This window comes from Strix uralensis, unplaced genomic scaffold, assembly GCF_047716275.1.
Source record: "Strix uralensis isolate ZFMK-TIS-50842 unplaced genomic scaffold, bStrUra1 scaffold_149, whole genome shotgun sequence".
In the NCBI taxonomy this organism is placed as follows: Eukaryota; Metazoa; Chordata; class Aves; order Strigiformes; family Strigidae; genus Strix; species Strix uralensis.
Genome location: NW_027436782.1, coordinates 170,347 through 197,522, shown reverse-complemented (window position 1 = coordinate 197,522; position 27,176 = coordinate 170,347). Strand labels below are relative to the sequence as shown.

The 27,176-nt window shown below is 37.5% G+C and overlaps 1 pseudogene; it reads left to right on the top strand.

Annotated features, from left to right (window-relative positions):
* Positions 1–88: 88 nt before the first annotated feature.
* LOC141938562 (kinesin-like protein KIF20B) lies at positions 89–25,403 on the top strand (annotated as a pseudogene).
* The last annotated feature ends 1,773 nt before the right edge of the window (positions 25,404–27,176 follow it).

Here is a 27,176-nt window from a genome sequence, read left to right as displayed (position 1 = left end):
AAACTGTCAGTTACCTAACAACTATGTTTCCTGTCAAGGTCTGGTAAGAGTTTTGCCCTGTGACTTTGTGTAGCTGATGAGGAAGACTTCTAGATCGGGACAGCACAGGTATGTTTCTTTCCAGTAGTAGCTTATTCCCAACTTGGTGTTTGTTCAAGCTTTGTCAGTATTTCAGGCCAAGTTTTTCCTGGTTTTCATATAGTTGTCTGACAAAATAAGAACTGTAGATTAAACTAAACATTGCTGCTTAGTTTATGTATAGCTTTACCTCATTTGCCTCTTGGTGAAGTTTGTCTGGCTTCATGAAGCCTTGTATCTGCCTTTTACAAGCTAGATAGTCAGGCTGAACTGTTAAATGTTTTGACACCAAAGTGCTGGCATATTTCAGGTTTTTTGCTGGGCGGAACAAAAATATTACGACTGCTTAATAGGCAACACCTTTTCTGAACCAGCCCTGGTCTGTCCACTGTTTTAATGAATGCTGTGTGTTCTCCATTAGTATTTAGAGACAAAATATATATACGTGGCTGTAGCATAGACATGGGAATGTAGTATTAGACCATTGACTCATCATGTCCAAAGCTTCAAAACTGTAGGAGACCATGTGGTAGATGTCTAATTGCTGGAATGCTTGCTGCCATAGTCTATGAGCCCAGTGAGTTGCTGTCATAGTCTGTGAGCCCAATGAGTTAAACTTAATTCATAACAAAAGCTGCCAAGCCACGTCTGTAACATCACAGGAAAAAGCAACTGGAGAGTGAAGGGCAGACAAAATACGCTAATATTTTGAAATAAAATGCACTTTTTAAAGATTATTTTGAAATCTACCTGTCTACTATCAACGCTGAATCAATTTACTTTCATTTTCTATAGCAAATTTTCACTGCCCAGATTCTGAGATGCACAAAAATCATTAAATTTTGGATTAATAGATGAATTGCTGATCTATAAAATGACTGAAAAAGTTACTAAAAAGCAATTCTGTAACTTGCCCTCTGGCATGAGGTCTAATTTTCTAGTGTCCCCTTAATAGCTAAAACTATATGCTAGTCTTCAGAATTTTTCTGAACTCTGTCATGCATTAAGCTACATTGTGTTATATTTATAATACCAATTATTTATCAGGTCCTGCAGAGATAACCATGAAGTCTGGGTTACTCTTGCAATGAACTTTTATTCTAAATGGACACAATAATGGGATGATGGAGAAACGGATGTGGAACAATATGATTGTTTGGTGTTTTTATTTTTTAATTCTATCTTCCTTGTCAAACATGGGTTTTAGCAAGGTTGTGGTATATGTGTAAGGCTTTTTCCCTCGTAAACAGTTGCTTTGCATTGAAAGAAGAATGGCTGGTCTTGTTTCATCGTGATGTGAACTCCATTGCAGACCCTCTCCCCAGCTATCAGAAACTTGCTGTGTAAATTTTGAATAGGATAAAGAAAGCTTTCTCCTTAAAGAAACTGCAGCTATCAGTTTCAAATTGGCTTGTCTTATATAAGAGACTTCAGAAGCTCTATGTTATGTGATCAGAAAACAAAAGAAGGATTTTATTTTATCTCGCAGGATGGAACCAAATTTGGATAAAGAGGAATTTTTCAGACCATCCTATATTGCTAGTGCTGAGCCACTTCAAAGAACAGGGCCAGTAAGTGTGGAAGACCTTAAAACAGATCTCTCTGGTGATTTTTCTTTGGTTTCTTCAGACTCGGACACAAGCCAGGTAAGAAAGCTTTAACGTTTGCATTGTTTGGATATTTTTTAATAAGCTTAGTCTTTTCATCAATACGAATAATCAGAATTTTACAGAGAAGATGAAAAGCATCTTTAGTATGTTTTTAATTTGGAGGAGATAGATAGGATTAGACTAAGTTGTGTGGCACTGCATTGATACCTTATTGGGCGCATCAGTCTTGGAGCAGCTTAATCATAGAATGTTTTTGTGGGTTTCATTCTTGATTTCTCATTGCCTTAGTGTCGTGTGTGTGTGTATATATATATGCTGCAAGATTATGAACTCTTAAGTTATCACAGCGAACTTCTGCAGAGGCCTAAGCACTTGTGAAAACTGATGTAGTGAATTACTTTTGCTTCTCTTGTCATCAAATAAGTCTGTTCAAAGTAGCCTGGTGAAAATAAAACTGCCTTAAGATGCTAGCTATCCAACAAAGAAGCTAGTCAAATTTCTAACTTCCTTATTTTTTTTTTATTTAAGAGGAACGTTTTGGAGCCTAAGGGACACATACAAGTTTGCCTGCGTATTAGGCCATTTACATCGTTGGAGAGAGAAAATGAATTGCAGGTGTGACATTTATATAACTTGAAAATACCTTAAATGTATGCTTGGGGTTTTTGGTTTGTTTTTTCCTCTAAGCTGAGCTTTTCATACACTTTTCATGCCTGCATTGTTTCTGGTTCCTTTTAATAGAGCTGTGTTTCGATTGAAGATTCAACAAGTGTCATACTGAAGCCACCCCAATATTCTTTGAGTCGACTGAGTGAAAAAACTGTTGGACAGAAGTTCACTTTTTCACAAGTAAATGAATTGTCTTTAAAAATTTTTAATCTTTTCCTGGAAAAATTTGTTTAACTTTATATTATTAAATAGCAATCCAACTAGATTTTTAAACTGTCAATAGTCTTTAAGATTATAAACATACAGAATTTAAAGGATTCTTTAAAAGTCTCTAATGATTGCTGAAACAAAATAAAGATGTTTCTTGGTAATGCTCAGGTGTTTGCCCCTGAAACAACTCAAGAAGAATTTTTTGAAGGCACCATGAAGCAACCAGTGCAAGACTTCTTAGATGGATATAATCGTCTTATTTTTACATATGGCGTTACAAATGCTGGGAAAACCTACACATTCCAAGGTATAAGTAGAAATGTGTTCTTGAATGAAATTCCTTTTTTTTTTTTTTTTTTTGAGAGGATTACTTCTAGCAGAAATATTATAACTCTTTCCTTTATTTAAGCTGTAGGCCCTGTACATTGGCTTCTCTTGAATAATAATAATAATAAATAGCCTTTGAAAGTCTCCTTCCATAACCAATATCACTAAACTGCCAACTGACAGTCACTGCCAGAGTTTACGTAGACATACAGTGGTATTGCTTTGTAAGGCTGTAATAATTTCAACCAGGTGTACGTGACTTCTTTTTTCCTCCAAGTATCTAGAGGGTGGAGGGGGGAGTTAAGAAAATATGTGTTCTGTATATCAGAATGTGAAAAGTGTGTAAGTCCAGACTCATATTTTCTTAATCATTATTATAAAGGTCATATGCATCTTATATGCATTGTCTCCAAATAAGGAATAGTATTTGAGTCCGTTTCAATTATTACAGGCAGAGCATAAATGGTTTGAAACATATTTGAGTACTTCCAAGTATTTCTGTCTTGTCTCGAGTTTCTGAGTTTATCAATAATATCCTAGGAGACCTTGTCTCCTGATGTACTGTTTCTGTACTGTTAAAGCTCAATATCCTTTCTGGTTGGAAGATGTCATTCTTTAATTATTTTTCAAAACATTTTAACAAATAAGGTGGCTTGATTTAGATGGAAACAATTTCTCCTGTAATAAAATGGCAGTTCTAGATTCTATAATGCTTATTTTATACACAGAAGTAGTAGAAGGACAATATGTCTTATGCCATATGAAATTGATCTTTATTGAAGTGACATTGTCTTCTAAGTGATCTTCTGTTAGGTAGATTATAACTAAAGACTACTGCCAGTATTTTCAGTTATCATTAATCTGGGGCAATGATGGCATGCTCTGTCCTAATAAATAATAGGTAAATAACAACCCCCCAAAATTCCTAAAGTGTACAGTCCCGCATGCTTGGCTAGTTTGGGCTATATTGTGTGGGTTTTCAAGACTTTTTGATTCATGTCTTTTCAGACTCTGCAGACTTTTTCATGCTATTATATTTTTCTAGGACTTAACTATCAACTTGTGATAAGAACTGTCAGGGCAGAATGTTGCCTACGGGGTGCCATGATTTCCTCTTCTGTTATTCCCAGTATTGTCAATATAGCCTTTCCTTTGTGGCAGTACATGGCAGTCTGTATTCAGTCAATGGCAAGGGACTTAAGTGAAAGATGCAACAGTTTTTTAGGACTGTTTGTTGTTTGCCAGTGACTGCTACTTTGTTCATGTGAGGTTGAATTACAAGTGGCATTACGAGAAACAAAAAATTACGAGTAGATGAGGAGAAACAAATGTAATCCAACAGTACTTTAGTATGTTATTTGGTTCCTAGCTTGGTGTTTGAGTGCCAGCTAGATTTTACATAGGTTCTGACTTGGGCAACACAGCTAGTGCTGTAACTGGTGAAAGCCCATCTGTCTCAGGAGCGGTAGGAGTTATCAGAGGCTGGAAGATAATGCTGTCAGTCTGAGACAGGATAGTTGTTTCTCTTCCATTCTCCCCTCTTTCCTCTCCTCTCTGGTTTAGAAATCAAAGTTAAGTGAACCCTTTTTAAACTTGCATCTGGATTCAGAAAGATCAAGTGTTCACTGAGGCTTTTATCTGACTCCTTTTTGCCTTTCATGTGCAAAAGTAGGATGCTTTGGTAGGAAAGGGTCTGGGACAGGGAAAGGAGTGAGTCTTCACAAGGCTTCTAGAACTTTTTTGGTAGGGTCTGTGGAATTAGTACAGGACTGCAGCTGAGAGAGGAGTCATCAGTTGTATTTGCAGATTACTTCCTTGAGAGAGAGAGTGAAGGCAGCCTATGAAATGCAATTGAAAAACTGCAAATCTCTATTGAATGTGCGTTGGTTGTGGTTGGTTTGTTTTTTGTTTTTTTTCCTTAAGGCTAAGTTTATGCAGAACACCCCATCAGTTTTTATGTTCTGCCCCTTACTGTCTAAGGGGTAGAGCATGAGCTGTTGCTGAAAGCCAAATACCTTTCAGAACACTAATGACATTGCTATTACCTTGAGAATAAAAAACCCACTGCTTCGTGCTGTAAGTGGCCTCCAAATCCATCATGTATGCCTTGAGATTAGAGTTGCTTATCTTTCTGTCTTTGTTTATTTGTATATCTTGTTCACAGTAATAATTAGGGTCTTTCTTTGGTATGTTGCTTTCAGGGACAGAAGATGACATCGGTATTCTGCCAAGGACTATGGATATGTTGTTTAAAAGTATTCAAGGGAGGCTATACACAGCAATGGATTTCAAACCCCATCGGTGCAGAGATTATATAAGGCTGACTAGAGACCAAGTGAAAGAAGAAACTGCTATTAAAAATTCAATACTTCGCCTAACAAAAGAGGTAGAGGAGCACTTCTTTCTGTACTGACGAGTACGTGCATCTTTAGATAGCTCAATGTTACCATGTTCATTTTTCAATGGGAAGCAACTCTCTGTATTTAAGTATGGACGTGTCTTTGCTGTCAGGTAGCTCTTCAGATGAGCAGCAAAGTGAGCAATATTGCTGATGAACCCTGTTCTGTGAATTTCTGCCTTGTGGCTGAATACTTTATACAATGTAAACACTAAGGTTTTTTTCTATAGTTTGAGCATCTGATAATTTATCCTCTGGGGTTACTGGTGCTTAATAAGGATGGAATGCAAATAGTCTCGCCATCTGCGGGGATGCTAGTAGGTCTGCTCCTTTAAACAATTTACTCTCTTCCAGGATACTTGAAAGAAATGAATGATTTTGAGGTTGTTCCCCTCTTCCAGTCTATGCCAATAACCTCAAAGGAAGCAAAGGGTTTTTTGGAACAGCAGAGCTATAAAGCTGTTGGATTTCTAAAGATTTGAATTCAAACAGGTTTCTGCTGGACTTTATTCTTAAACAGTTCACTATTGAGTAGTCCAGAAATACACTTCAGTTTCATGAATTGCTTGGAACTCTAAAGCTGTTTAGTCCAATTACAGTTGTGGGGATTTGTATTTTGTATAAGCATACCTTTTTCCTGGTGTCTTTAACTCTGAAATGAATGCAATAATGTAAGAAAACTGAGCATATGCTAGGAATTGGAACTAGAAATGGATTGCAGTGCATTTTTTATTTTTAGTGAAAAGAATTATCTGCCTAGTGGTATGCTGGGTTATAATACAGTGGTGTGGCTGTTGTGGGATGGAATCTATCTGTTACCTTGATTTTTATCCGAGTTACTTAACTAGAATTCTCCAGTGTGGAAGGCAGGTGGCAGCAGAGTTCTTCAAGACTTCACTTCAAAAGCACAGGCGTATGTTCTATCTAGCTCTAGCAGTCTTTAAGGGCTTCAGAAAAAACGATCATGTATGTGTCCCCTGTAGTTTTGCCACTAAATCTCTAAGCTGTTCTTATAACAACAGTTTTCAAAGTTTGCACCTACTTCAACAGAGAGAGGTTTGGGTGGGTGTTTTATATGTGTAAAGCTTAAACCTGAAAGTTTTGATTACACACGTATTTAACTATTTCAGGAATTGCTTTATGGAATCCCAGCTTTATATGACATATGCTCTTGACAAAACATTAAAAAAACCCAACCCAAATCACACCTGTTTTTTAATCCATGTTTCTTCTCTTAAGCATACTGGTTTTGGTAGACGAGTTGCACTTCTTTGCAGTTCTGTGCCTAAAAAAACCAAACAACCAAAACTAAGAGTGGGAATGGAGTGTGTGTGTATTAACCTCTATCTGTAGGGATTTGTTTTACTTTGGTTTTTTTTTGTTTTTTTTTTTTTTAAGAATTCAGCAGAAGGAAGTTTTCCTTCTCTTTCTAAAACCTGGGCTTTATTTCAACTGTGATACAGCCTGTATCATGTAGTAGTAAGTTGTTCACTTAATTTCTTAAGTGAACAAGTGTTCTACATTTACCTCTATTTCTGAGAGTTGACCTAGGAAGCTGTAAGATACGGAATCCTGAATTAGCAAAATACCAATACTAAAAAATTTCCAGACTCTCTAGATTCACCAGGTTAAGAATAATGTGTAAACTGCAACTGGAGTTCCGCAAATCATCCTGTTAAATCACCCTGTTTCTCTGTGGGGTCCCACCCCTCTATTTTTCTGTGGCTAGTTTTCCTCTGGCTCAGGGAGCTGAAGTGCTCTGTACTGTGATAGGGCCTGATGTAAGGGAAGTGTCAGGGATGAGTATTAAGGTAAGAACAATCCTTTCAATAGGAGTGAACAGGTGCATTGAACTAGACATGATGCCTAGTCAGGATCTTTGTATTGGCATATTGCAACTACACTGTATTACTGTCTAGTAGGAGCTGTTACAAAAGGAACTGGTGATCTACTGTCAACGATGTATCTTAAAGCCTCTGTTCTCTTTTGTAGGTAGACCATCAAGATAGCACTAACAGCAAAGCACCAGTTGGTTGTAAGGGTATGTTTTATATTAAAGAATTGCAATTAAAGCAGGCAAAGAAGCTTTCTTAAAGTCAACAACTGACTTCTGGCCTATGTTAATAATAAAATGACTGCTTGGCATTTTTATATGCCTGTGAATTGGATAGTGATCAATTTATCTGGCCAGAAAACACAAGGATAAAATGGTTAGAAGTTTACCTGAACAGACATTAAATGAGATGAAACTATGGCAAGGAAAAATAGTACTACTTATGCTATGGTCTCTAGTGGTATCCTGACCCTGTATGTAATTAGATAAACCTAATTCTAGCATTTAAAAACTACCTAAATACTAGGTTTGCTTTAAAATGTTAGAATGATATGTACTTGTCAGTTTGATTCTTTTAAAGACATTGAAGAGACTTGAATAATTCTAACAAAGCTGCATGTTTTTGATAGAATTTGCAAGTGGGAAAGGAAGTGGTAGATGAGGTGTCTGGCAGATATGTAGGGTAAGCATGTGACTTCCAGATATTTAAGAAAGGGGAGAAAAGTTTCAAGGGATTTTTGTCTGGGGTAAGTGCTTTTTAGAAGGCTGCTGTAATATCAGTCTTCACTTACTAATTTTTTGAATAAAGTTTATTTTACAAGGTCTATACTGACTTGTAATATTTTGTACTTGACAGATTTGGAAGAACTCTTAAAAGGCTCAGAACAATCTAGCACAACTGCGAAAAATCACGTGAAATTTTCTCTTTGGGTTTCATTTTGTGAGATTTACAATGAATGTTTTTATGATCTACTGATTCCTATGTCAAATGACAAGAAAAGAAAAACACTACGCCTTGCTCAAGACATCAAGGGATGTTCTTATGTAAAAGGTGATTAGAATACATTGCAAATTGCCAAACGTGTAATTTGAGAAGTCAGTCTTCCTGTAATAATATTTATTTCTAGATTAGAAAACTCCTAACTGTATTCACTGTGGCACTAGAAATGTCTGCCTTGGGTATGAAAGGCAACAATCTACATACACAGAAGTATCTGTACCTTTAATAGTGTTTTCTCTCTGTTGTTAACTGTAACTCTTAAAAGCCTGCGTGCACTCCACTGACTTGATATTTCTCTGAAATGGGAGAAATATTGAGAACAATTGACAAATTTTTTAGTGTTTTGATTTTTTCCATTTTCTTAAAAAAGACTCCAAATTCTTACCTATAGTTATAATTGGCTCAACAGTTCTATTTTGTTAGTATTTTCAGAGAATATGTGAGAAAGTTCAGTCTGACTGCAAATTACATTTTACAGTACTCTAATGAAGCCTGTGATGTGATTTGTTGTGGGTTGGGGGAGGCGGGGGGTTAGCAGAACTCTAACAGTTCAGTGTTTGTTTCTGGCCATGGAAATAACAGGTTTCAAATCCTATTTGATTTATAGGTTCTTTGGAAAATCAAGACACCAATTCTAGATTAAAGGCTTTTTTGGAGGTGTTTGGCCTGCTCCTTTTATCTTTTATATGCCAAATTATAATTCAAAAAGCTGAATCAGATGATAAACCCAACTCCTTCATTTCTTCAAAGACTAGAAGAGGTGTGAAGTAGGAAATAGTCTGCTTTGAGCTATGCTTCAGCATAATCTCTTTTTATAACATTTGGAGGTATAAGGCTGTTCCTGATGTTCTAGAGGAAAACCAGCTGATGATTTTCTTATTTTTCTTCCTCACAGCTGGTATTTTTGCTAGTACAATTTTGGTGACCTCTAGTTTAACAGAGGCCATAATGTTCATATTCTAAGTTCCATTAGTAGGGTTGTAGGTATTTACTCTAGCCCATACCAAGGTGATATACAGTCATCATATTGCAGACAAAATTCTTCACTGATTTTCTTTTTTTTTTTTTTTTTTTTTTTTAACTTGATGGCCCTGAAAGATGTCTAGGTGATTTTCCCCCCGCACCCTCAAAATCGTAGGCTAAACCAGAGAAGCTGTCCAGGTAGAATTCTGCCTTGATGAGTATGAACATAGGGCGTTCATGCTCATATTAGACCCTGTGCTTTGGCTTTTCAGAGTGGAGGCTAAGGTTGCTCACTTAATTTGGATGGAGCATATTTCTGTGTGCTAATAGGATGAAATGATGAGAGATATGTGCCCTTCCTTTCCCATGGAAGGAAGAATCTTGATTTTGTCGTCACATAATTTCTGTCTGAAGCATGCTTAGTAAAATGTTTTTGTCTCAAATAAACGTATTATTCTTGGTGTGCATACGTTATCCCCTAATCCCTTCTTTCTTTTTGATAATGATATTTACAAGATTACTGTGTTTGTTCTTCCTAAAGGTCTGCAGTGGGTTCAGATTTCTGATTCTAAAGAAGCTTTTAGACTTCTAAAACTGGGGTTGAAACACCAGAGTATCGCAAGCACGAAGCTAAATACTTTCGCCAGCAGAAGGTGAGAAACTTTTTGAATAGCACTGGGCATAGGATGGTGTCTGGGAGGAAGGGGGAACTAAAATATGGATTGTGGCTTTTAGGAGGGGAAGAGGCTTTAACAGGGTCTAGATATCTAGGTTTGGCATCCTTTAGCACTGTGTGACCCAATGTTTTTAGTCAAAAGGATTCAATCCGTCAGTAAGATGAACCTGTACAAAAGCTAACAGATTTATCAAATACTGTCCTTCAAGCAAAAGCACTTAGCTTTATTCCATCTAAATGTCTGAGGAAAAAGCAAAATAAAGGCTACACCAGCATCTCTTTAAAAGTTTGTATCTGATAGAGTATATGCTGAGACAAGTTGACAGATTCAACAGTGTTTTGAACAGATGTTGTGGAGGCTAAAAATATTTTGAAGGTATTAGTCTACTTTATCTTCTCTGCTGATTTAAACTTTTCCTTTTAGTCACAGCATGTTCACAGTTAAGATACTAAAAATTGAAGATTCAGGAGCCCCACAAGTCACCCGAGTCAATGAGTAAGTTCAGAGCAGAGACCCTCTCTTCTTTTGTGATGAAGTTGTCAGTTATCTTCTGTGTTGGTGTACTGGTACTGACTATATACCCAGTGCTTCCTGGTAGAAGCTCATGCACTTTCTACCCACTTCCCACTCCTTTTCCCCACTTTCTACAATCATGCAGTACTTGGCCCTCTATCTCCAGCCATCAGGTTGCAGTGCTGTTCTATATCTTGTCCCCTCTGTTCAGCACAAGTTTCTGTTAGCCTGCTATATACCTGAACTCGTCTAAGTCCTCAAAAGGAAGAGGATGGTGGTGGGGGGGAGGGGAAATAAGAAGTGTGTTGGGAAAAGATTTGTCAGGAGGTAATGTAAAATTTGATTGGGAAAGCAACACTGAAAAGAATGGAAGTGTTTGTGCAGATGAAGATCAAGAAATTCTTCCTCTAAAAACAGTGATCATTTTAAAAAGTGAATAATTTGTGCATGTTCTAAGGTAAATAAAGGGAGTTTTCCTTATCTGTTTTCAGATTGTCACTGTGTGATCTTGCTGGTTGAGAAAGATATGCCAAGACCCACAATGAAGGTCATAGATTGAAAGAGAGTGGAAATATAAACACCTCTCTTCTGATTCTAGGCAAGTGTATTAACGCACTCAAGAATTCTCAACAGTCAAAGTAAGTCCTTGTACGAATTGCAAACTGGTTGTGGCTTTTAGGTATTACCTACAATGTTTAAAATATGCAATGCTAATACTAAGTTTTTGGTGGAAATGATGTATAGACTTGTTGATCTACCAAAGTCATCTTAAACTTGCCTTGTTCTGCTCTTTAAATCATCAATTCTAATCTCCTTTAAGCATGCTATTGTATATTTTAGCAATTTAACTTTACTCCTCTGAGCTTGGTTTATCAAAAAATCAAACTTTGGAATAAGTTTAAACCCCCCTTTTCACCAGTGTCATAGTAAGTGTCAAATTTTTAGCCTTTTATTACTCCTTACGAACTAACTCAACTGTCTAATACTTCTAGTGTAACATTTTTTCATCAGCAGAACATTGCTGTGCTATCATAACTGTGCACCATTTGACAAAATTTGTCTGTTTTTTAATAAATACTGACATAACTTTTAACACTCTCCTCCTGATCCAGCTAACCATATGCAGACAAAAGAAAGCCTTCCTGCTATTTATGCCCTACCTTGGGGATCTAAATAAGAGTGAAATAATACAAGAAGCTAGTTGTCTAAAAAACAGTACAATATATAGTCACAGCTGGATATAACTGTCCAGGAACTGCTTTCTCCACATGTTCTCATTTGCAGCTCTATTTCTGTCCCAGAAGTTAAATGAACCCAGTCTGCTGATGGATGTGCTTTGCCAAATTCACTTACCCCGTAGCACTCTTCCTGACAGCCTGTTCAAAGTCTGTAACACCTTAAGATGAAGAAGCTTTGCTAGCGTGTGTTCCTGATTATGTTCTGTGAATTTACAGTCTGTCTTATTTTTCTGTTCTTTCCAGATAGGAAGGATGCATTAAAACTAGCGGCTGCTTAGAGGGCTGTTAATGTATTCAGAATGACTTCTTCTGATCCCAATAACTTGGAATTTTAAGAGATCATGCTTCAGAGCATTTCTTCTATATTGTTAAAGTGTTAATACATGCCCTTTGCAAGTTGAATAGGAAATAGAAACTTTCTTAAAATTATTTTGGACTACCAGTCCTGCAGCAAAGCTATTTATGAGCTGTCTATGTACTCTGGTAGGAGTGTCGCTGCCTTCCTGAGTTCTGTAGCACTGTCCATGTAACTGAATAGCTGTTATGTGTCCAAAATGCAGGCAACCTATTTGGTGGCAAGTGTGCGTTCAGTCATGTTTTAGGAATTCTCATAAAATTTCCTATAAGCATCAAAAACTACATCCCCAGCTGTTAAATTCAAGGGCACAAATTGTGATTTTTTTTTTTTTTTTAGGAAGTGCCAAACTGCTGGGAGATTAGGAAGAAAGTTCTGAAAAGTATCTCCATGTGTTTGGTGTATGCTCATTTTCTTGCCTAGGCACTTGCTCTTGTCCATTCTCAGAGGCCGGATACTGAGTGAGAGAGATCTCTGATGATGTTGGATACTGCATGCCTAGAACTAGATATGTTCTCTTCATTAATGTGGAAGGGAAGAGAGAGGTTGGGGTATAGTTTGGTGTAGCATGAGGCTGTGTGACCTGCCCAAGGCTAAACGTTGAACACTTTCAGTTTAAGTGCTCCCATTGGTTATATTGCTATAGCCTATCTAAGATAATGGCTAAAGCCACAGTCACAACAGCCACATGGTCTCTCTACAAACAGCTGCATCTAGTCCAAAACAATTTTAATTTATTTAATGACTACTACTTTAATAAATATTTTTAAGTCTTCATGCTGGGTAGCTTTTACACTGACTGGAAATTATTAAACATCTGGTCATCTGTTCTTTTGTCTTTAAAGGTCGCAGCAGCACATACCCTTTCGGGAAAGTAAACTAACTCATTTCCTTCAAGGATTCTTCAGTGGAAAGGGGAGTGTATACATGATAGTAAACATAAGCCAATGTTCTTCAACGTATGATGAAACACTCCATGTGTTAAAGTTCTCGGCCATTGCACAAAAAGTAAGTGTGTTGCAGTTTATCTTGATCAGTACTTCTGATTTGCCTTTAAAGAGCAGGTTCCTTCACTCCTAAGAATATGAATTTAGTGACTGGGTTTTTCTGTCTCATGTTGCAATCGTATTTTCTGATTGCTCCTAGTCAGGCTTTATTTCCTTGTAAAGCTTTTAAAAAGGCTTTGTTGGGACATATATTTCCTATTAAAAATCCGTAATTCCCATAAAATATCCAGCCTGACAAGACACTTGCTATATTTGGAAGAAATTCCATGAGATCTGGGTGAATTTTTCTTCTGTAGTCATAGCATGCTCTCACCTAGTAGCAAGTCTAGCTGCCCCATATACTACTGCTATCTTAATGTGGAATATTGCTCACCTGAGGTATGTAGGTTGAGCACCAAAGAGAATTTGAAAGGTTGTCTTTATGTCCTCAGGAGCTTCAGTGGGAAGGTGGAGGTTAAGCAGAATGAGTAGGAGTAAGTGCAGGGATAGAACCCTGGTGGAGTTGGAAGACAAAAGTATTGGGGATCAGTGCTGCAGCCTTAATGGAAACCATGGAAAACTTCTGTTGACAGTTAAATATGTTCAAAGGACAAGAGATCCAGGCCATTAGAATGTGGGCTCATCTAAATGGGTTAAGTACAACACTAAAACAAACAGAATTTGTTGGATGGCATTTGTGTAATGCAACTAGAAACTCAAAGTATAGGAAATACAGAAATCTGAAGGTGCATGAGGTGGCAACCCTCTTGTACGTTGTCAAGCTAGTGAAACTTGGTGTTCCTGCAATCAAAAGAAGGGTTAGACTCTAAAGTGACTCCTTTATACTCTAGCTGGAAACCAGTTGAAGTAGTGACTCTGAACAGATGATAGACTGGGGGAGTACTGTGCTCAGGAGACCTATAGGGAAGTGCAGCGGGTATATCTTGGAAGTGCCAGTAGAGGATTAAAAAATACTGAAGACTTTATTCTTTGTTTTCTGGGTAGGTTTTAGCTATGGACACATCTGTTTTTGTCCAAGATCAGTCATTTGACCAGAAATCAACAACATCATCACTACTTAGTCACATTAAAATGCCAATTTCAAGGAAAAGAGTTACTGTCCTATGGGACAGGAGCTTAGAAGATGTGATTGAAGATGATAATGAGATGGAGGAACAGCATATGTCAGGAGAAGAAGCAGTGCAGAAACATGAAGATAATAAAGTTATTATGGGAAAAAAAGAGTACATGGTATGTGCCGGGGGTATGTTAAGAATTAGCGTAGCATGGAGTCTTGAAGCAAGGTATTATTCTGGTTTTCCCCCCTCTCACCTTTTTTTCTGATCACCCTTATTTTATCTAAATCCAGCATTAAGAACTAAAAGTGGGATTACTCATGATGTGATGATGCCTGTTGTGGGAAAACTCTATAATGTGTCTGAATATAGACCAAGCAGTAAGAATTGCAGATTTGGCTTTCTCTCCTTTTGGTAGCCTGTGGTCAATGCACAGCAAGTATTACCTGCTTTTAGCAATACAGAAGACTGTTTCTCTGTATTCTGTGTACAAGAAAATGCTGAAAACTGTTCCTTAAGGAACAGCAAATTTAGTCACTTCTAGGGAAGATGAGGAGGGAACTGAGGACTAGAAACTGTTTTGTGGAGGTTTCATTAATATTGTCCCAAAAATGAGCACCTGGAAAACAAGAGCCAAATCCTGTGGAGCTTAAGCCTGTTTAAGACAACTTCAAGAATTCTTGTAATAAAATGGATGTTCTTTACAAATGCCTGCTCTGTGCAAACTTATAAACTGCTGTGTTAGTACCAAAGAGATCTTCTGATCTACTCATAAATCTTCCTGTTTATGAATAAACTAATAAAAGAACTGGAAGAAATTTTGTCAGGTGGAAGGGTAAAGTGGTGTTGTAGTGTTTGAGGAATGAGAAAAATCTCACTTATGGGAAACCATGTCGTTATGAAAAACTTAATACTAATGGTAATTCTAGATGCTGCTGAATCTCATAGAAGAGTTGAAGAACAAACTTATTGCTGAAAAGAAGAATAAGTTACTGCTGGAACTAAAGATTCGTGAAGAGGTGATGCAGGAATTTGCCCAATATTTTGCTGAGCAGGAAATATATTTCAAGTAAGTTAGCTTTAAGTGGTTTTTAAAGTTAATGATTAAAAAAAATTAAATTCCATTCATTTATTTCTTAAATCTGTCTCTTGGCTATAAGAGACCACACTCTTCTGCTAGACTTACTGCCTCTGTTAATAGATCAGTTTCTGTTTGGACTATGAGTTCAGGAAAAATACTGTGTAGGAAAGGCTTTGATTTGGGGCACATAGGGTGTGTGTGTGTGTGTGTGTGTAATCTGTCAGCAGTGTTCCTGTAGAGCTCTCCCTAACAGAAGAGCTTTGATAGGATGTCTGTAGAAAGAGTGACACTTGCAAATTCTTTGGTTACTGCAGTCTTAGTGATACTTCAGATGGGTATTCTGGCTCAAGAAGCTTAGAAAAAATGCTTGTAGTCAAGTGTTAGCCATATCTGTGTATATATGTCTCCCCCTCATTCTTCAGGAGTGTGCGTACTCTGGTGTAGCAACACCATTTTGTGTATTGTTTTATTGTGCCAAAATAAAGAAAAAAACATCTTTGTTTATAGGCAGCTGTACTAATAACTTTGTAGCAGCTCATACTAGCTAGCTTTTATCTGACTTATTTTTCCTACTATAGTGAGTTCCTTTCTTATGAACGAGAACGGCTTCAAGAAGATTCTGACAGACGCCTGGAAATCTTCAAGGAACTTGTAAATGGTGATCTTGAAGACATGGATGAAGAAAATGAACTAAAGGATAAGCCTCGCAGTGAACAAGCTGGACCTCTGGTATTATGCCCCTGATAACATCCCTTTCACTAACTACCTGTTATGGTGATGGTACGTCTCAAGAATTAGAAGAATGGTTTCAAGGAATTGCATGCTGCCTAACTGTATCCTCAGCAAGATATATTTATCATGTTCAATAGGAGTAGTTGCTGTGCCTCGGATATGCATTTAGGAATCTGGGGTTTTCTGCATTTCTGCAACACAAAGTGAGAATTACTGTGTACAAAGAAACTGGGGGAAAAGCTGCAATTATGCTATAAACTGTTGCATTGAGTGCCTGTTTAAGGTATTTGAAGCTGACTTCTAAGACCCCATATATGGATGGTACTGGAGTGGTCCCAGAGACTTCTTTCCTCTTAAGGCTATTGTGGCTACAACTGAAGCAATGAGAATTGTATATACACTTAAGCATAACTAAACTCTGAAGTTGAGGCTGGTTCTTGTGAGTTTCGAACCCTTTGTTTTTAAAAAAACAAGGAGGAAAGAAAGTCAGTGTTTTAAGTACAGCTTAATTTGATAAGTTACCACAAACTTATTTGACCTCACAAACTTTTACTGATATTTGAAAATTTCAGATGTATTCCTTCTAAAACTGTTTGCTTGCTGTGTTCATTCAGTGTTCTCATTGGGTAAAAATGCTAGCTTTTATATTAAATTTGGAGGGGATGCTTTTGTGGTGGTATAAAAGGGAATGTGATGGTGGGCCGTTAAATGCTTTAAAAATAAAGTAGCTGTTACTTGATGCTGGAGAATTCTGTGTGAAGGTAGAGAGAAACTGGCAATCAAATTGCCTGTGAACCTACAAGATGGCTTTGAAGTCAGAATTAACTGTACTTAGATGTTTGAGTACATAACGTTCTTTGAAATTTTCAGTAGAAATAATGGATATTGTGTAACTATTTGCTACTTCTAAATGGATATAAATTATCTTTCAGGATGGAGAACATGGCATAGGGCCAGGCACCTACATTGATCTTGAGGATGTTATTGATTCTCTGCAGAATGATGTCGTTGATACCAAAAAGCAGGCGGAAGAAACATACAGATACATTGTGTCTCTGGAGGACCCACAGGAAGCTATAGGTTGGCTTGAAAAGCAACTGGGAAAAACTAGCACTGAACTAACTCAGACCAAAGAAAAGCTGACAGAGAAAACCAATGAACTAATCAAAATTGAAGAACAGCTGACACAGAAAACCAAAGGTGAGCTGGGTGTGTGTGTGATGTGAAAGAAAAAAGAAATGACACTGTAAAATAGAAATAATCCAGTTGAGCAGGATTTTGGAACCAAATCGTATGTTACCTCTATAGGTGGTAATCAATTGTTTTGTGTATGTTTGGGTTGAACAATTCCACAGGCCTTGATTATTTCATTTTTAAGACAAAACTTAGAACTGTCAGTTGAAGACTTCTGAATTGTGGGGGTAACATGTCAACATTATTTATTCTTGATTTCATGGTTATATTGTGATCCCAGCACTTCACATTTTGCTGATGCAGTGTTTTCAGGTATTCTGTGGAACATTCATAGATAAAAGTATCAATACCTCATAATATGATTTCAGCAGAAGTCTCTTGACATGATCTATATTTTATACGGGTTACAGGGCCCAATTCTGTTCAAAAAAACCTGAACTTTTGAAATGTGTCCTGTAAGTAGAAGCCAACACAAAAATAAATGAGTCTATTCAAAAGCTACTAAAGTACCAGAAGATCTGGAAAAATGGATTACTGAGTAAACCATGTAATAGCCACTTATTTGATGCAGGCTTCTCTTCCTGTTACAGACTTTGAAATGCAGATGATTAAATCGGATGAGGCTGCTGAGCAGCTTAAAGAAGCAACTGAGGTAACTTTCTCAAAAAAAACTTGTGCAAAATTACTTGCTTTAGTACAAAATTTCAGTAGCTTAAAATGCTATTGTAGTATGTTTCTAGCTTTTTTTATATCAAGCTTAGCTTAACTGATCTTGCTTCTAAATGCATTGTATAGTTCAAGAATTTAGCATTGACTGAACTACTTTCTTTTCTAAGAAAATGAATACGCAGAATAAAAGGATTCAAGAACTAATGGACATCGCAGAGCAAAAAGATGATGCTATCACGAGACTGCAAGATTTGATATCCTGTTTAGAAGAAACCATAAAAGACTATGTAAGTCTTAGACATCTCAATTTTCTGTTTACAAAAAAATTAAATCTGTGCTTATAACGGACTTGACTATTTTGGAAAATTGAATTTTTCTGTAAGTAATTGCTACTTTCTTGAAATGGTAGCAGGCGAAGTTGGCATTACAACTGAAGTTACGGCAAAATGTGTGCAGAGGTGTGTGTGGAAAATAGGATTTCTGGAAGCAGTGATCTGGAGTTACTATTGGAGGACTGTCGATGAGACTATGAAGAGCCACTCTAAAGAAAAAAACAACACTCAAACTGGGAGGACTCCAGCTGTGGGAAGAGAGGGATTATGTCACTGTCTTTTTTATTTTTGCCTGAATGGAAGAGGAAGGAAAGGAGGTTTTGCTGCAGCAAAAGCTCAAATTTAATTGAAGTTAGAAGTTAGTGTGAGAAGGACAGTGGTTGTGTAAATTGGCAACAAAAATCAGTGTGTCCCACCTACTACCATGATGCACACAAACTTTCTAAGGCAGAGCAATAATATGAATGTATTGAGCAGAGTTTGATCTAAGAGTGGATGGCCAGGGTATCTCTGCTTTTGATGCGATCAATAAAATTTGCAGCTGGCTAGTCTGCTGCTGGCTGCTGAATGCCAAAAGGCTGGCTTGGCTACATGTACACAGGTTAAAAAAAAAAAAATCAAAACATGCGGTTAGGTGTTTTTTTGAGCCTGATGCCCTGTAACCTGAAATGTAGTTCTGAGAACATTTTAAGTTAAACTTAGGCAGCGCTCTGATCCATTTTTCTCTTCCACTGTGAACTTAAAGCTTTGACCATACTTAATCTTCTATTCCCTCTCTGCCTCTGAGCAACTTAGCTTTTCAATAGTATTAATGCTCAGAGTGGTAACAGTTGTGATGACTGCTTCCTATCACTGCTCCTTCCAAGAGACAGGCTCTAGCTCTGTCCAGTGTTTCTATGAGACTGTGTGGGATGAAACTTAAAATGTGACAACAAACCTCAAGTCTGTTCTATAGATCATTATTTTTTTTAATGAATTACTTAGATGAGTGATTGGTCCTTGGCAACCGGCATGGCTTGCCACTTGTGTCATCTTGTGAGTAAAGAAACTTTATTCTTGGTCAAATACATAGTCTAAAGTATGTATGACAGAACTGACTAGGCTTTCAAATTGCATCAGATCTTTCATGATAAAAATGATCTGTGGCTTTGCTGAAGGTGGTTAAGACTCCCAGCTCTACCAACTATGACAAGAAAGTGATGAACTTGTAGAGCTGACCATTGGCCCTTTGAGCAAATCATGGATTTCCTCAACTCTTTTGACACTGGATACTTCAGGTGGTAAACTCCTTTTGCATTTCGTAGTTTCCTAGTCTCTTGCTCTACTTTCTGTACAGTGCAAAGCATTGTGCTTATTACTGTCTGAAGGTGTACCTGCTTTTTGTTTAAGCAACTGATCTGTAACTGACTTGTTCTTCTGACAACCCATATACAGGTTACCCAGATAGATTTGTAAAAATATTTGCATCTAAAAGATTACTAAGCCTATTAAGTGCTCACTTTGTAAAACTTCAAAGTAATTTATCTTATTTTAACACAGGACAACACTGTAACTACCATTAAAAGAAAATTGGCAGAAAAGAACTCTAATGAACTGATTGAAAGCAGCCAATTCAGGGATTGTGAGGAGACTCTATTGAAAGTGGGAAGAAAACGTTGCTCTGAAAGTAAGCCTATTGTGGAAAAAGTCAAACCCTGAAACATGAACTAGCACAATAACAGTTTTTGCAGGTTTGATAAACATTTAGCAGTGGAACAATAGTTAGGTTTTCGTATAATACAAGCCTTAGTCTGACATTAACAATGAAATGCTCACCTAAATCAAGTTGATGAGAATCACTTCAGAATTTTGGATTTGGAAAGTTTAGTAGAGATACTCTATTTCTTTCTAATAGAGCTTTAGATCTCAGGAAATGGGGGAAATTACTTGTGATGAAGGCACTTTGGGAGAGAATGGTGGGAACTAGGATGGGGGCTCATCTGTAAATATATTTTCAGATCTGTGTGCAAAGGAAAAAATAATTGAAGATATGCGGATGACATTAGAAGAACAAGAACAGACTCATATTAAACAAGATCAAGTGATTGAAACCAAATTAGAAGAGACCAACAGATTAGTTTGGGGTAATCTCTCCATGGAAAGGGAGCAAGGAGACAAAATTGTTTTGGATGTATTGTGATAGCTGCTTTAAATCTCTGTTTTGATTTGCTGAGTGTTATTTAGGCATTAATTTTATATAGTACATAACAAACTTCTAACAGTTAAAGGCTTCTGTTGTCCCTCTGTGGTCATGGCTGATAAATCCAAGTAACTTTAGTAGAAGGATGTGAATGTGGTCAAATATGCATTTAAGACTATGTTATATAACCTCATTTTGTGTGCTGACTAGAACTGGAAGCATGGAAGCAGAGATATAGAGAGCTGGATAACCAGAGCAATAGTGACTGGCAGCAAAAGATGAGCAAAACCACAGAAAAAAACATAGATGAAAATGAGGAATTAATAAAGCTGCGAAAAGAACTGAAGGTAAAACATGGTGATGTAATTCATACTTAGGTTTAAAGCCATAACTTTCATTTAGGAGTCTAAATTTTTTTTGTGTTGCTATCTTCAAGAACTAGGGCACAATGTGGCAAGTTCTGGTAAAGGAAACCTCCTCTAAAAACTGCCGTGCATCAGTGCAGCAAAGTCTGGATGTGGTGTCTTTGTAATATACAGCATCACTGATGCTCCATAATGGAGTGCACCCTTCACTATGTTATGCTACCATGGACGGTGCTTCTCTAGCTGGGCTCCTCTTAAAATTGTCTTGAACAGATGTCAAGAGTTGGATTGTTTCAAGCCTTTTTCCCGTCAGTTGCTTGGGCAAATAAATCAGACTGTTTAAAGATCTTGTGCTTGCTGTGTGACCTGTAAGTCCTTCCTGTTAGACTAAGGATTTACCTCTTAATTCTCCTTGGATTAGAAAGTAGACTTTTTTCTCAAGCAGCTTTTCAGGTCCTATGTGGGAGAATGTCTGACAAGAGGTTTGATTGTGGCAGAGAAGGAGGCAAAGTTGCTGTGATTGAAGCGACATTCTTAGTTACACACTCTCTCTGTTTACCATTCAAATTTTGCTGCATTTTTTGCCTTTCAGTCTTGAAGTAGGTTTTTTAACATGTTCTGCAAGTATAAAAGATTGGGAATTTGTAAGTAAAAAGGGTCTTTTTGCCATTACCTTTGGTGTAACTTTAATAGTGTTTGTGACCTACCCAGAGCATTTTTTAGAGGGAAAAAAGTCTGTTCCCTGAAGATGTGCCAGTCCGAATAATAAGTTCTGAGAACTGCTGAACAATTTTTTTAACTGGAAAGGAACAAATGAGAATATAATACTTGCACTTGGGAATATGCTGGAGTAAAACTGTGCTAGTATTTCTGTTATCTTTTTGAAATTAATGAGTTTAATGGTAATCTGGATTTTAAGACTTCTTTTTTTTGTTGCTTAATCTCTGCCTATGGCTTTATTTCTGGTTCCACTAAAATAGGAAAGTGAGACAAAGTATCGAACTGATAAAAAGAATTGGCTGGAGGAAAAAATGAGACTCATGAGTGAAGTGAAAGAAGCTGAGAGCCATCACAACAGAGAAATGAGAAAATTTGCGGATGACAGAGAACGTTATGTAGAGCAGCAAGCAGAAATTGTAAGTGACTGGAGGTCTCGTCAGAGTCCTCTAGCGTAAGTCGTTAGTACAGAGCAGATCTCGTGTCAAGTGTTAACAGTGTGGGTGCTTGAGGGGAGCTGGCCTTTGTCAAAGTCCCCTCATTTATCACATGACAAAGCCTACATGAGATCATCTCAATGTGAAAGGGAAGAATAGGAGTGTCACAAAATGAAAAAGCGTGATACGTAATGGAAGTTAGTGTGCCTGTTCCTTTCTATCCTGTCACCACCACCACCTTCTTCAAACTTCATCTTGTGTGTAAAACACCAATAAGTAACCTATGCTTAAATGAATTGCTACTTAATGAAGCTAAGAAAACATACTTTGAAAAACAAGATTTGTTGCTTGGCTTTTCTGAAAAAAAAAAAGGGGGGGGGGGGGGGGAGAAGCCTATGAGGCTTTAGAAGGAAGAGAAGAAGCAAGCAGTAGTTGACAAAAAAAGCCTCTTTCCAGATCTTTCCAGTAAAAATACTTGGTCAAAATGCTAGTGGTTTTGCTCCCATACCACTTTCAAAGTAGGGTGACTGATAGTTAATAACAAGGTGGATACCTTGCCTGGTCACTGGGCTGTATCAAGGTTGTAATTTCTTAAGCATATGAAATTATTGTATGAATCTGTGCAATCTAAAACTGTACTTGCATCTAGAAGTAGTTAGCAATGACCTTCTGGACCTGCAATCAGTACAGGGGGATGTTAGGAGCTTGGGACTACTTTCACTTTGTCTGTGACTTTGCTTGCCTGAGACTTTCCAGTAATAAAATCAGTAAGTGGGCAAGCAGGAGTGGTGGTTCTTGACAAAAATTCTCTTCACAAACAGTATAAATATAGATACAGTTTTTTCTCATTTGAAGCATGGTTTGCTTTTGTATATTTGTAGTGAAACTAGTTCTGTGTGAGCTTTTTAAGATCTACATAGGCTCTCAAGTCTACTGAGGCCATAAAATAGTACTGACTATGCCAAACTAAGCTGTCAGAACAGTTCAGATGGTTTGTAGAAGTGGTGTTCAATTCTAACCTATTTTTTCCCCCATTCAGGAAAGACTTGCTGCACAGCTGGTAGAAAAGGACAACAATCTTCAAAAGTGGCGTGAAGAAAGAAATAAATTAATAGAAGCTTTGGAAGTACAGCTCAAGACTTTGGCTTCTATCACCATACAAAAAGATAAAGAAATAGCAGAACTGAAAGAAGCTGCAGTAAATGATTCAGGAAAGGTCCTCTCTCATTCTTTCTGTTGTTTCTGTGGGATTTTTTTTTTAGTTGTTTTTGTGATTTTTCTTTTGTTATTCACTAACTCTGCAAAACACTATGTTTTGGCTCTATTCCAAACATATTGAAATTGTTTGCAGCTAATACAAAAAAAAAAAGCTTTATGCTTTTCTGAAACTGAATTTGTAACAGTAACTGAAGTTTCAAAAAACTTAGTAGTTCAAATAAACACTCAAGTCTATTTGATCATTTGATTGCAATTTGATTAGACTGGAAATCTGAAACAACTATCACATCAGCTGCCTTTTGCACAGAACCAAGAACTTCACAAACAATGGGAGGTGAAATTTATAACCCTACATAAGTAGATTAAAATAAAAATTTTGCATTGCATCTTCCCAGGCTGTTGTATGACCTTTCTTGGCTTTAAGTAGAGGCCACTCATACATGAAGTTGTTGGCTTTTTGTTGGACAGCTGGCTGTTTGAGCCTGCAATTCTAAAACTGATGCTACTGAGTAATTGTAATGATGCTCATGCACATGTTAATTTCTTTTGCCAATCCTGCAATTTGTGGCAATTTTTGCTATGTTTATTAGGATGAGGGAACTGATACAGAAGAACTAAGAAAACAGCTGACTGAGAAAGATGACTTTATAAAGGAATTGAAACAAGGCGTTAACCATAAAAGTCTTCAGTCTTTGGCAGAAGTACCTTTACCTGAAGGACAAGATAAAATAGATCAGTCTGTAAACAAAGAGGTATGTTTGTTATATTTATAGAAAGTATGTACTAATGATATGTTGTTAGTAACATCTTTTTTTTGTTGTTTTCTCAGTATATATTTCAGCAATGTGGGGAATCTCCCAGAAGTTACTTTCTGTAGTTCTTCGTACTTTAACTATATCATTAATTCTGAGTTCTTGTTTATTCTTCTCTCTCCCTCTTTCAAGTTCCCTCTCAGAAAAAGAAGTACTTTAGTTAAGAGAATACCACCTCTCTATACACTATAAAACTTCTGTACCTGAGGGAAAAACTAGTTAACTAATCCAGATTCTAGAGATTTGAAGACATAATATTTGTGATGTCACCTCTGTTTGGTTATGTCAGTGCTAAGGGGATTTCAGCTCAGACAACTTTCCTGATACCACCTATAGTGTGGTAGTAGAGATGGTTCTGTAATTAGAGCTGCCAGCCCGTATGGGGTTCACAAGAACAGAACGGTATCTTGCATCTTACTTAAAAACAAAACAATATTTGAAGTTTACACAAAGAAAAGATCGACTTTGCATATTTCCTGAACAAAAATTGAAAGGCTTGCACCTGTACTGAGCCTTCTGATTATGACCAAATCCCTGTGTGCTACGTGAGCAGTATTCAGTGAGGTAGTTTTCCTCCCAAACTGAATTAATGCTCCGTGACTCCATTGCTAACTAGTAATGAAGAGAGCTGAACATGGATTTCCTAGCAGACCCTCCCCTGGCTGCTAGAAGATGCGATTCTCCTCTTGTGGCAGAACTGGACTGAATGATGAAATGCATCTCTTCATCTCTCTCCTGTCTACTGCCAAATAAGACTGGCCAGTTTCTTGCTACTTCATCAATTCAGCTGGTGCCGTATAGATAAAGCTTGTGATGTATGAGGGAGTAGAGAGGAGCTCTCAGAATGGTTATTGCTTTATACAGCTTTGTAATGGCAGCTAAGAGAGCACCATAAAGTTAGTTATTTTTGCTATAAAATTAGTTACAGAGAAGAATTGTTGTGAACAGTTGGTGCTGAAGTATTTACCTCAAGCCAGTAGCCACAGTACTTGATGTTATGAATAAGGAGAGGCTACTACCAGGATTATCATGTGATAAACTGTTATGGTGTGAAGTGAATGGGGTAGAGTTTTGGGGGGAAGTCAAATAATTCTCAGGAAAGATATAGTGGAGATAAAGAAGAAAATCTAAGGTGATCAAGACGATGTGTGTCTCCTGCCTTGTGAGGAGAGGCTAAGAAGCTGGCACTGTGATTAGGAGAGGTTAAGGCCACCAGAGGGTTGTGGGGCTGAGGTTTACAAAATCATGGTTGCGGTGGGTAAACAGAAGGCAGAACTGTCCTTGTTAAAATCCTGCAAGAACTGGGCAGCACTTCGTGAAACTAATAGGAAATAATTTTAAGACAGCTAAAATAACATATTCCTATATGAAGCAGCTAGTAATTTTCTGGAGGTGGTGGAAACAGTTACTGTCAGCAGGGATTAGAAAAATTTTGTAGTAGAAATCCATCAATATATTTTTAAATGGATACTCTGAGGGTTAGACAGTGGTGTAGACTCTGACAATTGTAATGCACAGCTAAGAATGCTGGGAGAGTATGGAGAGGACAGATGACAAGGTGACCAGGATCACTATCTTATCCTTAAATAGCATCTCCCTTTGCCACTCTGGGGGCAGAATATTGAACTAGACGGACTGTTGGTGAGACCCAGCAGGGCACATCTCATGATGGCATCATGAGTAGAGGTTACTGCCTTAAACTTGTGTTGTCTCTCAGCCCAGGTGTTCATTAGCTGTCTGCACTTGAGCTTTTATATTGTAGCTTTAGAAAAATCAAAATATTTTGAGGTTTACAGTTTAGCATAATCTCTTCTCGTTCTAAATATTTACAGTTTATAGAAAAACAAAGCAGGACTAATCCTATACTTTGTCAAGTATTTCAGTTAGATATGACGCAGTTAAAGGGAATTATTCATTATCTCAATGTCCTGGCAGTGCCTCTTCATTAAGTGAGGTTGGTACAAAACTGAAATTTAAAAATTTTATGCAGTTGTATGGGTTTTGCTAAATGCAGAATAGGGAAGAAAATGTATCCTGTTGTCTGAATAATTCTAAAGTTTTATTCTGCAAATACCTTTCTTGGTGATCAGATCACCTCATTTTAGTGGCTTTTGGTAGAAATAAAAGATGTATAACATAATCATGTGAATAGCTATATCTGACTTCAGCTGCATGCTCTTGAAATCCTACCTCTCACCAATGCTTATGAAGTGGCTGATTATTAGATAAGTCACTTGAAACAAATATATAAACCCTTTTAAATGGATGAGCAGTAGCAGGGCAAATTGGATTTGCTTTCTTCCACTACAGGATTCCTGTGTGTAGCTGTGTTAGCTAATGACACTAGCCATTCCTGTGTAACTTTTTGATGGCTAACTCTCATGAAATAGCAGTTATAAAGAAAAATGTTTCTATTAGCCGACTCCATTCTTGGGAATGCAGTGGTGCTTGTATTCTTACTCAGAATCCCAGCAGAGCCTGTTGCAGAATGTGACTATCTCTGGGCTTTCCATGAGCTTTGATCACTTTCCTTTTTGAGAGGAGGAGAGTGCCCTTCGAGAAGCCACAGCAGCTGCTCTGTTTGGGACCCCACCAGCAGCAGTAGTAGCAGCCACCTGCAGTTTCTAAGCACCAACCACCCCAGCAGCCTGTCTTTCAGGTTTCATTCAAACAGCTGCTGAATCCATTCCTGTATGCTAGCCAGCAGCTGAACTGCTGCCACAGAGATGCAGGAGCTGGGAGGACCACAGCTCTCACTTGCTGGTTTTGCTAAGAAAAACAGGTTGGGTGGATGGTGGAAGGTAAGTGCTGCTGAGGAAGAAGAATTGTCAAACTGATTTTTCCATCCCACCCTCACTGTGCAGTTCTTGCAGTTTGGCTGTAAGCAGGTACAAGACAAGGTTTTCAGCTTGTGGGCTGCGGGCTGCCTTAATGCCTGCTCTTCCTCCAGAGAACAGGTAGTGATGTAGAAGCCTCTCATAGGTTGAATTTGGCTTGTAGCTTGCTAGTTGGACCTTGTTACTTACACAACTTCTCTGGTGTAGAAGGGGAAGGGAAAATTCCTTAAAGATAGGCTAGAGAAAGGTTATACTTTTCTCTCAAAAGCTGCTATCACTGCCTAGCTCCTAAGGAGCAGCAGAGTTAAGATGAAAGTCATGTCCATTCTACTACTGCTACTTGTGAAAACTGTGACTGTCTCTGCCCTTGAGCAAAATGACTTGGAAACAAAGTATCAGGCTGAGTTCAAGTTCTGTCACTGTAGATAGAAACGTTAACTTTTTAAAATGTAACAAAAAAGTTTTAGAAAGTAAGGGTTAAACTCTGCTATGGTTGAAGTAGATTCCTTCAATTAGAAGTGTTCTGAAAGTGAAAGCTGGGAAATGGAATGCTTACTTTGCAATCCATTGGGGAAAGATGTGTATTATGGGTTTTTTAACTCAGTTATTTTAAAACTTGTGTTCTTAAAATTTCCATGTATTTGCAGGAGCATTCAGAAATTGTCCTTG